We start from the raw sequence: 15,276 nt of genomic DNA on the forward strand, positions 1-15,276 counted from the left end.
GTGCGTGGAGCTATTATTTATGCGAGATAAAACGAGTGACGGTGGGCGTCGCGATGGGTGAACGACCTGGAAATTTTGGCGCAGGCCGGTCAAGGCCACCGGCCCGCGCAAGCGCTCCGCTTTAATACCCGTCAAAAATACAATTAAACCTAAAATTTTCAACTACACAAACTCTCGAACAATTTAGACTTTCCCAAATCTTCGTTGTCTTTTTTTTTTCTACCTAATGGTAGCCAGCGTAATAGGCTATTCCAAGTACTCACAGACCGGTAGTTGAGCTTACGGGCTCAACCTAAGATAATTTCAAACAGTGGCCCTAGCAAGAGCTGCGCTTCGCTGAATCTACCACCGGATCGTTCTTCGTTGTCACTCTACTAAATATGTACCTACATGTTTTTCAAAAGTTAATCCGCTTGCCTCTTATTGCACAGATATAATAAATTATAGAACACATTTTTTTATTTCGTAATAGGCAAGTATTTTTTTACGATATTTTGTTATCGTTGATTAAACTTTTTGTTTATTATTTATTAACTGTTTTGTTGTTGTCCTTTTTGGCAAAGCTACAAGTTTATCTTGGAAACGTTCATCACTTGTTTAGTACTTGGTTTAAACAGACACGATTGTGGATCCACACTGGTGAATGGTGGACAATCAACCTGAATTACTTTACTGTTTCTTTACAATTTACCCTGGGTTCAATGTTGAAGTCAAGTCAGCAAGTATGTGGCAAGTATAAACCGATTCGGAAGCTAAGCAACATGGAATAAGCGAATCCACTGAATGTATTTATTGAGTACCAGTATATAGAATAACACATAGGCATTTTAGAAATTACTGCTCTTGGGCTGAATTTCTAAAATAAAATCGGGCATTATTATAGTAATTGTTAAATAAATTTTAAAAATATTTTCCTTTTTTAATATAATCATTTATCCGTCAATAGTCTGTGTGGATTTTTTTTAAACAAAAGGTTACGCAGAATAACCCGATTTAAGAGACTTTATCATTAAAATTGCTAGTCTAATTCTGTGATTTTATCTATTAACTAACGTTCGTCGGATTCGAGAATCATTTTTGGAAAAATTATGGAGTTTTTATCTTAAAGAGAAACTTTAGTAACTTTAATTTGCTACAGCTGCAAAAATTTGGCTCGCTTATGTTTTTTCGAAAGAATTATATACATACATACATACATATATGTATACCAGTTGCTATAAAGGGTTATACGGCATGTGATGAGAAGGTGTTCACACACTGTTCTATTTACATTTTTTTCATTCAATTATTTCGCTTCAATACTTTCCCTTTTGCACAAAGGATGCTTTTTTAAAAAGGTTTCGCAAATATCCTCCCACGTGCAAATGCAATAGGTTTTTTTCATTGACCAAAGCACATGGCAAAAAATATAATAGAGAAGGGTAATCTTTTGTGTTTGGATTTAAAAATGAAACTAAATAAAACTTAATATACGTTCAGGAATCAGGATTTTTTATTAATTATTGATTTAAATCACATATGAAATTCAATGTTGGAGATGTTTCTAGTTCCTGATTGATTTAAAGTGTGTTTTAGCAATATTCAGAAAGATTGTTTCAATAAGATTTAGTGAAGCCAAAGTAATACCAAGCATCAGATAATAATAATTTAAAACCATTACAAACATAATAAAGTATTGGCGACATGTGCGTGTAACGATTAAAAACGTGAAAGTGAATAGGAACCCAGTTTTTTAGTTCCTTCCGTTGCCCTTACTTTAATACCAGGGTGCGAATATCAAATTTCGGAATCAACTAAAAATTTCAAACGAATTTGACTTTTAAAAGCAAAACGTAGGGTTCATTATAGGCTTAGCATATTAAACTACAAGCTTTGAAGTGGATATCGTCAGTCGGTAGCCACATGTACAGTTTGTATTGTTCACTGTGACCACACCCAATGAGGTCGATTCACTTTTGATGATCTCGATTGATCGGACGCATTTTTTACCACCATAAAAAAGTAGACCTTATGCCATATTGTTTGCAATTTAATGGTTTCGATTTTTTACGCATCCGGATCTCTACAATCCGGATTATAATCTACAACAGAAGCATGATTACATCAAAGTTATGTTTAAAGACAGAAAATAGTGTCAGAAATTTTGACACGATAAGTACACAAAACATACGCGTGACCAACGATAAAGGCGGTCAGTTTTGAACAGTGATGTTTCGATAAATACAACAGAATTGGGTCCGGGCGACCTTCCCAGTTTCGAAGGACACGGGCACAATGGACTAAGCGTGCCGGGCAAACGGGACAACGCATTTATTAACTCCACATCCATTCGGTCACTCATAAATTAGCGTAGAAACTTTCCAGTTTACAGAATGCGGTCAAGGATCCATTTAACGAAGGGGCATTGAAGAGCTCTACACCATTATATTCTTTTTACAGGTGTGAGTGGGAACCCCAAGTGATTTCAATAACAAAGTCATATTCAAACAAACTGTGGGTACTAAATAGACGTCCAATGAGCGATGTTGATTTATTGGTGTGGTCATTGTGTATCGGATGTCATGAAAGAATTTGTTGACGCGGTCTCTCCGTTCTCATAAAGAGTCAAGGTCAGTTAGTGGTTAAGCTTGAACTCGAACGCGTGGCTTTAGAACTTCATTCGAGTCGCGAAAATTAAGACAAGTAACTATGTACCAAATGTGCAGTGGTTGATAACTCCGGTCATCGTTCTCGTCGAACCCGTCGCTTGCGACGAAGGGCTCGACGAGTAAATTAACCCTCAGACACAGTCCACTGAGTTTCTCGCCGGATCTTCTCAGTGGGTCGCGTTTCCGATCCGGTGGTAGATTCTACGAAGCACGGCTCTTGCTAGGGTTCGTGTTAGCAACGACGTCAGGTTTGAGCCCCGTGAGCTCACCTACTAGCCTCTCGAGGCTATCAACATAGGTAGAAAAAAAAATAAGTTTGATAACTTTTCAACTTGACACTGTGTGCGAGTATGTAAGAAACATGAAACGTTTGACCGAATTTAATTCGAAACCGTCTTTAAATTAATATGCCGACGTTTAAACAAAACAATGGTAGTAGGTGTCAACGTTCGCAGTGTTTGCGCAGTTGCGCTGCTCACGAAAACTGTCGCGTAAAGTAAATTGTAACGTCTACAAGTTTAAGCTGAATGTTTAAAATGTAAATTTATCCAAGATTCAGCTTTATTGATGTTCTTAAAAGCGATAATAAAAAGCGAATAGTTCTAGCTAACATGAGCTGAGTTTTTTCGGAGCGGCGAGGTCAGTAAGAGTCAATTACCCCAGACAAGTTGTAATGGCAGCGAACACGACGGACTACATACATTCAATCAATTCTTAATGTGAACTAATAAACTTATTTTTTGTTTATTACATGTAAAATCTGACATACTTAGTTCTTTTTTATTTAATGCGTCGTATCTTTGGTATGTTTTCGCACATACAATACAAAATACTCTTTTTTTATTGTTTAGATGGATGAACAAGCTCACGGTCAACCTGGTGTTAAGTAACTAGAGCCCATAGACATCAATAAGTCTAAGTTCCAAGTCTCAGTTTGTATAGTACAACGGCTGCCCCACCCTTCAAACCGAAACGTACCACTACTTCACGGCAGAAATGGACATGGTTGTGATACTTACCCGTCGCGCTCACAATAGCGCCAAAAGTGTTTAGGATAAAATAAACGTTGCTAAAATGCTACATTCTTTATTTACTTTGTTCATGTCTATGTTACACTACATGAATATATTTACGTTCATACTGATAATGTTTTATAGTGTCAATTAAACAACATGAGGGACTGTCATCTCGATACTGTATTACGAAGTTTTTGAATACAAAAAAGAAACAATTCTATATTATCTGTATTGGTACTAAGAAGTTTTTTTTTATTGCTTAGTTGGATGCACGTGCTCACAGCCTACCTAATGTTAAGTGGTTACTGGAGCCCATAGACATCCACAACGTAAATGCGCCACCCACTTTGAGATATAAGTTCTAAGTTCTCAGTATAGTTACAACGGTTGCCCCGCCCTTCAAACCGAAACGCATTACTGCTTCACGGCAGAAATAGGCGGGGTGGTGTTACCTACTCGTGCGGACTCAGAAAATACTTTCACAAAGTATTTCTAGTTGGCGCTGATAGTTGCTACGGTTCGCATGTTTGGAAGTAGTCATGCAGCATGGTGCAATGGAGACCGAGGACATGTATCAAGATGGATAGCGGCAAACACGTTCGTGGTGTCTTTGGACTTCTACAACCACATAAACCAGATACACCGTGAACTTCGTTTATCAATATAGAATTGTAGAGCAGTAAAAAAAGTTCAAATAAACGGTAGGCAGCGGCTTGGCTCTGCCCCTGGCATTGCTGAAGTCCATGGGCGACGGTAACCACTCACCATCAGGTGGGCCGTATGCTCGTCTGCCTACAAGGGCAATAAAAAAAAAAAAATTTACCACAATTATGCGTTTGTATTTTATAAGAAAATGATTTATTACTGGCAACCCGCCCTCGCTTCGCTTCGGGAACTGTAATTTATTATTGATCTTATTGAATTTTCTATCTTCATCTTTCATAATATCGCCCACTCGGCTATTTATAGTCATAACTATTCAAATATTTGTCCAAATGGTGTAGTATAAAAGACAAAGTTTATCTATTTTAAATACCAGATGCGATAAAAGTATTTATTTTGATATAAGAATCAATTTGTTATTACCAAATGTGCGTTAGAAATTAATTATCATTTTTTAGTGTATTTTTAGTTCACTATTTTGGCGATAACGCTTACACATAAAATATAGATATATGCTGTCGCGAACTTTTTCGTAGGATTATTTAAGATATACATTTCCATTATATATTATATACGTGTAACTCCAACGGTTTTTGCGGCGCACGCCAGAATAGCTCGCAGATGGCTGTTTTTTTTCTTATTTACTTGACACTTACCGCTATATTTTGGGAAATTCACACTATATCTTTATAAATTATAGCCTATGTGTTATTTTGATGTGTAAGCTATATTACTGTGAAGTTTCATAAAACTCCATTCAGTAGTTTTTGCGTGAAAGAGTAACAAACATACATCCATATATTCTTACAAACTTGCGCGTTTATAACAGTACGATTTTCATATATATCTATGATATTTACGATGTGTTAAAAATCGTATTTGCAGTAATAAGTTTTATGGTGTGTTTGTGTGTGTGATTTGCTAAATACAGTTTCGGTTATAAATGACAGACGAAACGTGCAGTTTTTTTTTTTTAACTTCTATTCTCAGAATCATGTGTCTGCTTCCTTATGAGTTCCGCGAACCATATTCACAAGAACTTAATTGGAGTTGATTTATATTTCGATACTATATGATGAGTAGGTCGAAACGGTTGAAACAAGTAGCGAATACGACAAACAGACGTGTGATCCGGACGTTTTCAATCATGGACGACCTCGACTGATTCGGCAACCCGTAGCAAGGCCAAGGTCGAGCCGCGGGTGCGCTCAATTAATAGCTCAAAGCGGCGAGCGCTTGGGGCCCCGCTTTGGCACTCGCAAATATGGTTCACAGGTAACACGCAGTTGTAGGGTAAGCCGCACATTTATAGCCATTTCACCGTTGATAAGCAAATTGACTTACACATAAATATGGTGTTGAGTATGTAGTTCCGTATGACTAACACGTTAGGTGTTAGGTAGTTTTTTTATTTTACTAACCAAAATTAATATAATATTAAATAATGCAGAAAAATAATTGTTAGTTTAAATAGAAGAAGAACATCTTGAACCGAACTTATCCGGCGTCTTGCTGCCAAGTATTTACTGTAATAATAATTAACCTTAAATACCAAGGATTGTTATACAATGTAAAGGCATCAATTACTGCGTAGTTTACCCTATTTAATTTGATATTCGTCATGGAGGCGAAATAGAAAGAAACATTATAAATATTTTGTACAGAGACTATGTTCTGAACATAAAATATTAAAATAAATAAATTGAAATGGATCGCGACCAATTAATTACACATTAACGGCCTAAATATCGTAACAAATTAAATATACATAAACAAAGACAATACTAAATTTCTAATCTCTTCGACAACATTAACGCTATTATGGCACAAAGAAAAAAATATTTATAAATATTCAGTTCCACGAAACAAGATAATTTACGTCGCTCGGAAAATAACATGACGACATTTGGCCTTCGAAGCTTGGCAAAAAGTTGTATTAACGAACGAAAAGCTACAATGACCCCGACGTGACTCAATACTTAGAACGATATAACTCATTAATATTATATTCTCTTTACGATGCTCTGACAGTCATTAGTCGTGACCGAAATCACTCAAACAATATTTAGGAAATACCTTTGATCTTGTACGTGTCCATGAAAGATTTGAGTATCAAAATTGTTTAAATCGTGAACGACCCCGTCACGTGAATTAGTAAAACTTCCTTGTTTGAATATCGGAACATGTCAATGTCAAACTGTGCTGAATTAGTAACAATGTCAGACCCAAGGTTATGTGGCACTAGGAAATATTCTGCTAACCTAGTCTGTGGATGTTAAGTATGATTTTAAAACATTACCCGCACTAAAAGTCATGCTCAGTTAACTATGTAGTATTGTTCGTAATGTGCTGAAAGAGTTGATACTAGATTAAGTTGGTTTGACTATTAAAGGAACTCACTGCATATTTATTAGTTTGAATTCAAATCAGTCAAAGATATATACGGAGTCGACAAGGGGTACCTTTCTTTGCCATTTGGCCGTATCGCCTTGATATTTAAAAAATCGGTGACTAGACTTCCTGCTCTGATGAGGACGACAACCTTCAAAAAGTAATAACATAGGACATTGAAGCAAGACAAGTTTTTTTTTTTACAAAACAAAGCAATGCCGCGAAACAATCATGGGAAGGGTAGGTTATCCGTTATGCGAAATGGAGACTTCGACCGTGTTACCATAACGTCGGTATTCGCTTAACACAAGAGAGGCAGTATACATAAATCTTTGGTAATAAAATCGTCAAGTGCATGCGGGGCAACGTAAAAGTAGGGTTCCGTAAATAAGATTAATGTTCACTGTTAAAATACACAGTTAATAAGAGGTTTGTTTAATTTTAGACGCGTGATCGCGTCACCGTATTATATACCTCAAAAAACAGTATATAAATTGGGAGTACCTATGTCCAACAGTGAACTAAAGTAGGCTGTTAATGATGATAGCACTATAAGCTCAAAATTTTCCTGCTTATAGAAAAAATGTAGACCCCATTTTTTTACGACTTCAGGAATGGTGGTCTCGCAAATATTGAACTAAAGAAAAACTCGTCTACTAAACTCTTTATAATAAAAAAAATCTCTAACAAATAGCTCTTACTTTCTTACTGGTGGTAGGACCTCTTGTGAGTCCGCGCGAGTACCACCACCCTGCCTATTTTTGCCGTGAAGCAGTAATGCGTTTCGGTTTGAAGGGTGGGGCAGCCGTTGTAACTATACTTGAGACCTTAGAACTTGTATCTCAAGGTGGGTGGCGCATTTACGTTGTGGATGTCTATGGGCTCCGGTAACCACTTAACACCAGGTGGGCTGTGAGCTCGTCAACCCATCTAAGCAGTAAAAAATAAAAAACTCATATGCTTGTGTACAGTCGAATTTTAGTGTCATCTAGCACTTAATTTAACTACGACAAATTAGTTAGTCGTGTATATAATCTCCGAACTGACGCGACTAGCTTGTGAGAATTTCGTTTGCCATTTGGATTAATAAAGCGATAAATCTGTGAAACGTAAAGTCTTTGCTTATTAGAGCATAGCATTGAATTGGTTCGAAAATGTTAATCGCGTGTTACAGAAAGCGATGTATCGGCGTGAAGGGGATTCGCGTGTTCTCGATGCATTAAGAGTTTTTATCGATATCGAAAGTAGACGAGTTAACGGCCCAGCAGGTGGTAAGTGGTCGCTGTCGCACATGAACATCATCAGCATTGCCGGTCTTTCTTTCAATTCGTCTCTGGCTGTGCAGTTGTATAACGTTAATTGTAATTAGCCCTAGCGCACACAATATAGCATTGCGTTCGTAATTACATTAACAACAAAACTGCATATAAGTATGAGGAAACGGGTCGAGGGTTTCCTTGTTTTATATTTTATTGTAGTTTATGGAAATCTGGGGATTTGCGTCATCAGTAACCAGAGGATCTGATAGTCTGTTCTGTCTGTTATTTTTCAGCCGTCGCCCGTAGTATATTTGTTTTTGTACTCAAATTCTTTAATCTTCTTGTGAGATATAGGTTGGTATAACCATCCATATTTTTGAAACAAAGCAATCACGCGTTCCTATCTTAGGGCTTCCGGACACTATGTCTCGGCCAGGGAGACATTCGCTTTGTGATGCCTACAGGCTTCTGGAACCATTTAAAACCAGGCAGACCGATAGCTCACTTAAAAGAGAATAAAAGATTTAAAGTCAGTCGAAGTCTTGTTTGGCTATTGGTTCCGTCTCCCAAAAGATCAAAACCATGAAATCATACGGTCAATATAGTTCCGTCATTAATATTAGGTAGTAATATGAATTTATTTGAGCTTCGAAAAAATAACACGCCTTGAATTCAATGTAGAAATATATGCTGCCTTTGAATTTATTTACTTTAATGGGGACAAATTCAAGTTGAATAACATTATATTCTACGTCCTGTTTTGACAATACATTCTTATTTACGAATTCGACTAACAATTTGAACTAAATACATTTTGATGAATATATCAAACGGAAAACCAAGCGAACCACAAACAACAGTCTTTTATTTAAATTTAGTTTTCATTAGCCGATTTCCAAATCTTTTTGCGAAATTCTCGCAAAGACTCGATCATCAACCGATCATCCGTTTCAATGGGTTAGAGCTGCGTGAAATTTCACGTGACCTTAAAATACGTAGCGATAATTGGTTCGAGGGAGTGAGGTTCATTGGCTCGAGATAAGCCGGAATATTGCGCAGTATTCGCTCCTGAAACGTGTCCGAAGAAAGTTCACGGCCGCGCGTTGACGCTACCACCTGCCCCGCGCTGCCTCGCCTGCTACGCTTCCGCCACTCAGCACCTCTCCTCTCGCCTACACTCGTCACGGCGCTCCGTCGATTCCATAACGTTACTTAAGCCATATTAAAATTATGCTTCTTTTATCATAGACGTCCGATTTCCATATCATATCGTCTCCTCGCATTAAAACTGTGTAATCTGAAAACTTACTAATTTTACAGGAGAGTGTTTTAAAGGTTTAACATGTAATATTTTTAATATGAATCATATTTGCAAATTTATTTTTTTATTTTTTACCAGTTATATTATCTGTCTTTTAAAGTAAGAAAAAATTATGTATTAATTTTGTTAATAGTAGTCGAAACATAGGTAAACTAAACTACGCTCTTTTGACAGTATAAAGAAAAATACTGGTGATACCAAATGTTTACGCATATTAACTCAATTTCGTATATTTTTGGAAATTGTACACTTTTAATGCTTTCGCGAGGCGATATACTTGATAATTTTCGTATAAACTCAGTAATGTATATTATAATCATATCATATCATCGACTGGTCCCTTTTTCTTTTCGATTTAGATTTATCTGTAAAAGTTTTACGTGATAAGAATTTCTTTTATCAATTCACCGGCGTTGATATTGGATATTGATGATGATATAGGTGATTATCGGTGTGGCTGGTGTAGAAGCTGTGCAAACGTGGCGGCGGGAGGCAGTGCGGCCTTGGCGCGTTCGTTGGCCGCGCGACGCGTGTACCGGCTCGCGATAATTTCGGCAGTTGTGCACCCGAGTCTACTGACCCCGTCGTCGTCGTTGTTTGCGACGCAAATGATTCCCCTCGATTTTATTTAAGCTCTCGTATAGTTTTTTTTTTTGGAGGAACAATCATAAAACTAATTTTCAAGTGAATGCTTTTATTTATTTTTGTTATCACTTTGACCATAAATATTTCTGAAACATCACGAAAAATAATTTTCGTTGTCGAAATTAATTTGAACCAAAACTTATTTTATCGGAAATTAAACTTGACAAACTTAGGTTTTTAAGGAAGGTTTTGACTAAAATTTTTTATTATCGTAGTTAAATAGATAAGCTGACAGCTCTTAGATATTGAAAATCGGTAGCTGCACTGATATTAGGGGCTACAATTGCAGAAAAATACAGTATTGTAACAAGGCAGTAATATCCAAAACCGATATGATTTTGTTTATTATAGAAGAACATGTTTATATTAATAATTAATAAATTCTAATAAAGTAGTGCTTATACCCAGCGATACGAAAAGCCTATCAGGGCGTACCTACCCCTCGTTCACAGCGGACCAAATATAGTTTGATGGTACAAATTGAATTTTATACCATGTTTCCGAACTTCAACAAACTTTTGTGAAAAATGAGTCTGAAAACTTTTATTAATATAAAGAACAGACAGACTAAGCCTATTTAAATAAAATTAAAGGATTCAATTTAGTAAACGCGTTACTGCAGAGCGATTGGATCGAGTTGTACCAAAAAAAGGATTCCTAAAGCTCCTAATAACATTATTAAGCAAAAGGAAAAGTCACACAAATTACAGAAACATATTTCTTGACATTTGAACTGGACGGTTGTTGAGTCGACTGACGTCGTTGGTCGTCGACTATCGCCTCGACGACCCGTCGGTCGGGCGTCCTCGGGGTGGCGCCGCGTGTCTGGTTGTAGTGTTGACCGCGGGAACCCCCCTACTCTGAACGGGTTCTGACCCCGGACGGAGATCGGACGTCGGGTGTAAGAGTGCAGGGGAGTCGTTTAGTGGGTGGGCCCTAAAATCCTTGGGCCCGCGATCTGCTCTCAACACCTGCAGATCGTTGAGTCTCACATACCCCGCGCGCCCCCTAGGCGCGGGGACCTCGTAGGAGGTTCGGCCCCCGGCCCGAGAAAAAAAAAAAAAAAAAGCATAGACATGTATGCATAATTCATTCCCATCAATAATTGACATCATAAGTTGAATCATAACATATTATTATGTATAATGACTCCTGTATTCTCTTTGCTAATTATATAACATAATTTATATTTGTGTGAACTATTAATCAATTACATCTGGTACCCATACTGGTTTATAAAGAAAGAGAGAATAAAAGATAGGAAGTAGAGAAAAATGAATTCATGATAGAGAAGCTTGTTAGTTCGTATCTTCCGATCATTAACCAGTGACATTGTTATCATTAAGATCCGGCCAAATTGTAATAAAGACCAATCAAACTGAGCCAGGCTCCGATATGGGATCCAGGAATTTCTGGTGGGCCAAAGCCTGGCCTCCGTGGGAGGCCTAACGGCTCAAGAGGCTCCTTTGCGAACGGGTATACCACCGGATCGGAATCGCTACAGAAAATATCTGGCGAGAAACTCAGCGAACTGATTCAGTGGCTTGAGTCTTTTTTTTTTTTTTTATTGCCTTTGTAGGCAGACGGGCATACGGCCCACCTGATGGTGAGTGGTTACCGTCGCCCATGGACTTCAGCAATGCAAGGGGCAGAGCCAAGCCGCTGCCTACCGTGCAAGGGGCAGAGCCAAGCCGCTGCCTACCGATCAAGGGGCAGAGCCAAGCCGCTGCCTACCTCACTTCGAACTCTGCGGCGAATTCCACGACTACGGCGACCTGTGCTTTGAATGCTACCAGTAGCTACTTTGATAAAGCAGCACTACACAACAACCCTCTCAACGTGGCCGTTGTCACTCCAATGACTGTTGCTAGTGTACACAAAGTTCTCAATTCCATTGACGATGTTCAATGCATGTCATAAATAAATAAAGTCATGAAAAAAGGACATTACACTGCATTTTGCATTACATCACATATTAGAAGATGCTAGTAAACTAGGGTATTTAAACAGTAATCAAATTAATCATAATGTAATGATCATAATATTATACATCTTTAACAAGTGTGTTCGAATTGGAGTCACTTATATTTATCGCGAATATTTGTTATGATATGTTTTGTAATAGTCCAAAAAAAAACCTACAAAGCTTATATTTTAAAGCCAATTAGTTTATTCACTTGATCGTAAGCGGTCACTTCGGACAACGCACATTTGACGCCAGATATGGGTTTTGAAAAATAGTCACTTAATATTTATTTATTATTTTGAATTCAAGTGTTTTTACACATACACACATTTTAATATTTATTTAATATTTTGATTTCAAATGTTTTAGTTTAAATGAGTTTTCTCTATGTAGATGTACTTTTTAATTATTATTGTATACGCTACAAATATACGAGTTACGACGTTTTAGTAATAAGCGAAAATATCTGTTTAGTTTTGTTAAGATTTTAATTGATAGATTATTCTTTATTTACTAAACGCAATACATTCCGTAATTACCATAGATTAATAGCATACGTATTGATGGTCGATAGAACAATGAAATGGAATAAATTTTTTTTCATGCTCCAACTAATCCACTGATTTATAATATTATGATAATCTGAAGTGACCCAACATCAATTGCTTCTATAGTTTGCAGAGAAAGTGCACCCATAACAAGCTTTCTTTAAGCACGAACCGGTTCTAATCAAGCTTTACTTAGTCACGCTGCTCTCGTTACAGTAGCAATGAAATCATTAAATATAAACCAATACATTTTTAGAATATTTAACAATTTAACATTGTCACAATAAAATCCTTATTTACGAGTACGATAAGTTACTTTTACAGTTGTCCTTTCGATTACTCGTGGTTCATTACACTGATAGTCGTTTACTGTAAACATTTCGCGTAGGCTGCTCATAAGTGCCGGAGCCACAGGATTGATATAGGTGCGTAATTATATTAAGACATAAAACGATTTATTGTCTGCGCATAAAACCTACTAATTAGTAGCGGGATTCAAGACAAAACTACGCGCACGTTAACCTCGTTGCCAACAAAAACAAAAAACAATAAATCAGTCGTTCAACTATTACGTAGGTGTTTAGGCTCTTAGAATTGTGTACTAGGAAGTATGTTATAAAGTGACTGTCAAACTTTATACAGATAATATTAAAAGCCAGTCCGCTTTCGTTTACTGGCGGTCCTGTAATTTGTAAATCGAATGCTTTGTGCAAAGACTTCCTCGTCTACCATCTGGCAGTGAAACTCGGCACGAGACTGCACCTTGTCATTATCAAAAATTGCATTCATAAAAAGAGAATCATACAGTTTTCGGTTTCGGTAGAAAGTTTTTATGATGTGGTCGTGCTTCGGTATTGTGTTTGGCCATTCGCATATGTTGGCGTGTGCCTCACATATGCCCGTTTAATTCTCGAACTTTTTATTTATTTATTGCATAGATGGGTGGAAGAGCTCACAGCCTACCTGGTGTTCAGTGGTTACCGGCCGCCACCCACCTTGAAATATGAGTTCTAAGGTCTCAGTTTAGTTACAACGGCTGCCCACCTTTCAAATCGAAAGGCATTACTGCTTCACGGTAGAAATAGGCAGGGTGATGGTACCTATCCGTGCGAACTCACAAGAGGTCATACCACCAGTAATTACGCAAATTATAATTTTGCGGGTTTCATTTTTATTACAAATTGTTATTCCTTCACCGTGGAGGTCAATCGTGAACGTTTGTTAAGTACGTATTTCATTACAAAAATTGGTACCAGCCTGGGATTCGAACACCGGTGCATCGCTCAACACGAATGCACCGGTCGTCTTATCCTTTAGGCCACGACGCCTATAAACTATATTTGTTTAACGCGAATAGTTATTCGTAATATATAGTATGTACAATATATACTGTAACATTTAGTACTTGTGTATAAATTGAGACGGTGGGTCAGTGCCGACGGTGTCGGCGACCGCGCGTCCGTGCAATCAACTCACCGGGTGCGTGTAACGGTGCACCAAGCTCTGGCCACCGCAGCTCTTTCGCTATACCTACCTACTCACAATAACAACTATTGTAAGCGTACGAGCAAAGCTATGTTTGTCAAAGATTTTCGATACTCATATTCACAGTTAGAGACAGAGGCACGAGCATTCGATTCTGCTACATAATTGTTTACGCATTCACTTAAAGAATGTAAATTAGATAATGAAAGGTTCAACCTGAAAATGATGACTTATTAGTTCTAGGGACAAGATTGTAAACGACAATAGTGTATTGTTAGTTCAAAATTGTTAAGAGAAATTGCGACTAATAATGCGTTTATTGTGTTTACGAGGAAAGGGATAATGACGTCGAATTGTTCTTCAATTGTTATTTTCAGAATTGTTTTTTTTTGTCGTGCCTTGTTCGATTCGTTTTACCAAAGTGTTTATTTATTATGCAAATTACAACTATAAACTATAAATAACAATATATCGTGGGTCGAACATTTAGCCTTGTCATGACCTACATCGTTCGGTGGCCCTGCAAAGGGCACTAAGTATCGGGGGATAAATGTAAGCAGGCGGAAGCGGCTTCCTTCAATTGAAATTCAAGGTTTAAAAGTTTCGTTATTTTGGTTTAAAAGAGACACGAATTCTTCGATTTACTAAAAAATCTAATTCAACCTACCCTTTCTTTTCATCTCAGATTTCACGAACAGGTAAAAACCGAGTTTTTGCCGAGGGCACCTTTTTTTTTAAAGTTCGCGAGATCAAACTCTTTCATGGAGCTAGCAAAAAAACTTTGAGAATTATTGTTTAATAGAAATTTTTCGTGTGACAAAAAAAGCGCGGATAGAATTTTTTATCATTTGTTTTTTAACATCCTATTATACAACACGTTCGTAACTGACATTCCCAGATAGTTCGTGTATTGTGCTCGGGCTATGCGATGATCCGATGCCAAGATGCCCTTTGATTCCGCGTCTTAATGATATAATATCCACGGGATACCATTCAATCCTCCGAAATGTTTCTATATTTTATAATTTAACATTAACATCGTTTACTAATGCAAAAAAATAATAATAAGAAAAATGTTATCGTCAACACGGGTAGTGAACGATGAATAGTTTGAATGTTGCATTTAAATGATTTCTTTTCTTGGAAATGAATGGAACAATATACACAGAGATTGTCGAAAATGCGGTCACCAAAGAGCCATTATGAAACGATCCTTAACGAAGTTCTGAGTTGTTTGACCAGGGAACAATTGAATCTCTTAACGTGCCCAACATACTTGTATAACGTTTTGTTTAATAACTCAGCGGGGAATGTGACTGCTGCAGGGAGGATCT

At 37.3% G+C, this 15,276-nt stretch overlaps 1 protein-coding gene across 3 annotated transcripts in view; it reads right to left on the minus strand.

The window, feature by feature from the left end:
• Eip75B (Ecdysone-induced protein 75B) overlaps positions 1-15,276 on the minus strand; it is a 123,448-nt gene that overhangs the window by 17,199 nt on the left and 90,973 nt on the right. The window lies entirely within an intron of this gene.

The sequence above is a fragment of the Bombyx mandarina genome, chromosome 10 (genome assembly GCF_030267445.1).
Source record: "Bombyx mandarina strain Sakado chromosome 10, ASM3026744v2".
In the NCBI taxonomy this organism is placed as follows: domain Eukaryota; kingdom Metazoa; phylum Arthropoda; class Insecta; order Lepidoptera; family Bombycidae; genus Bombyx; species Bombyx mandarina.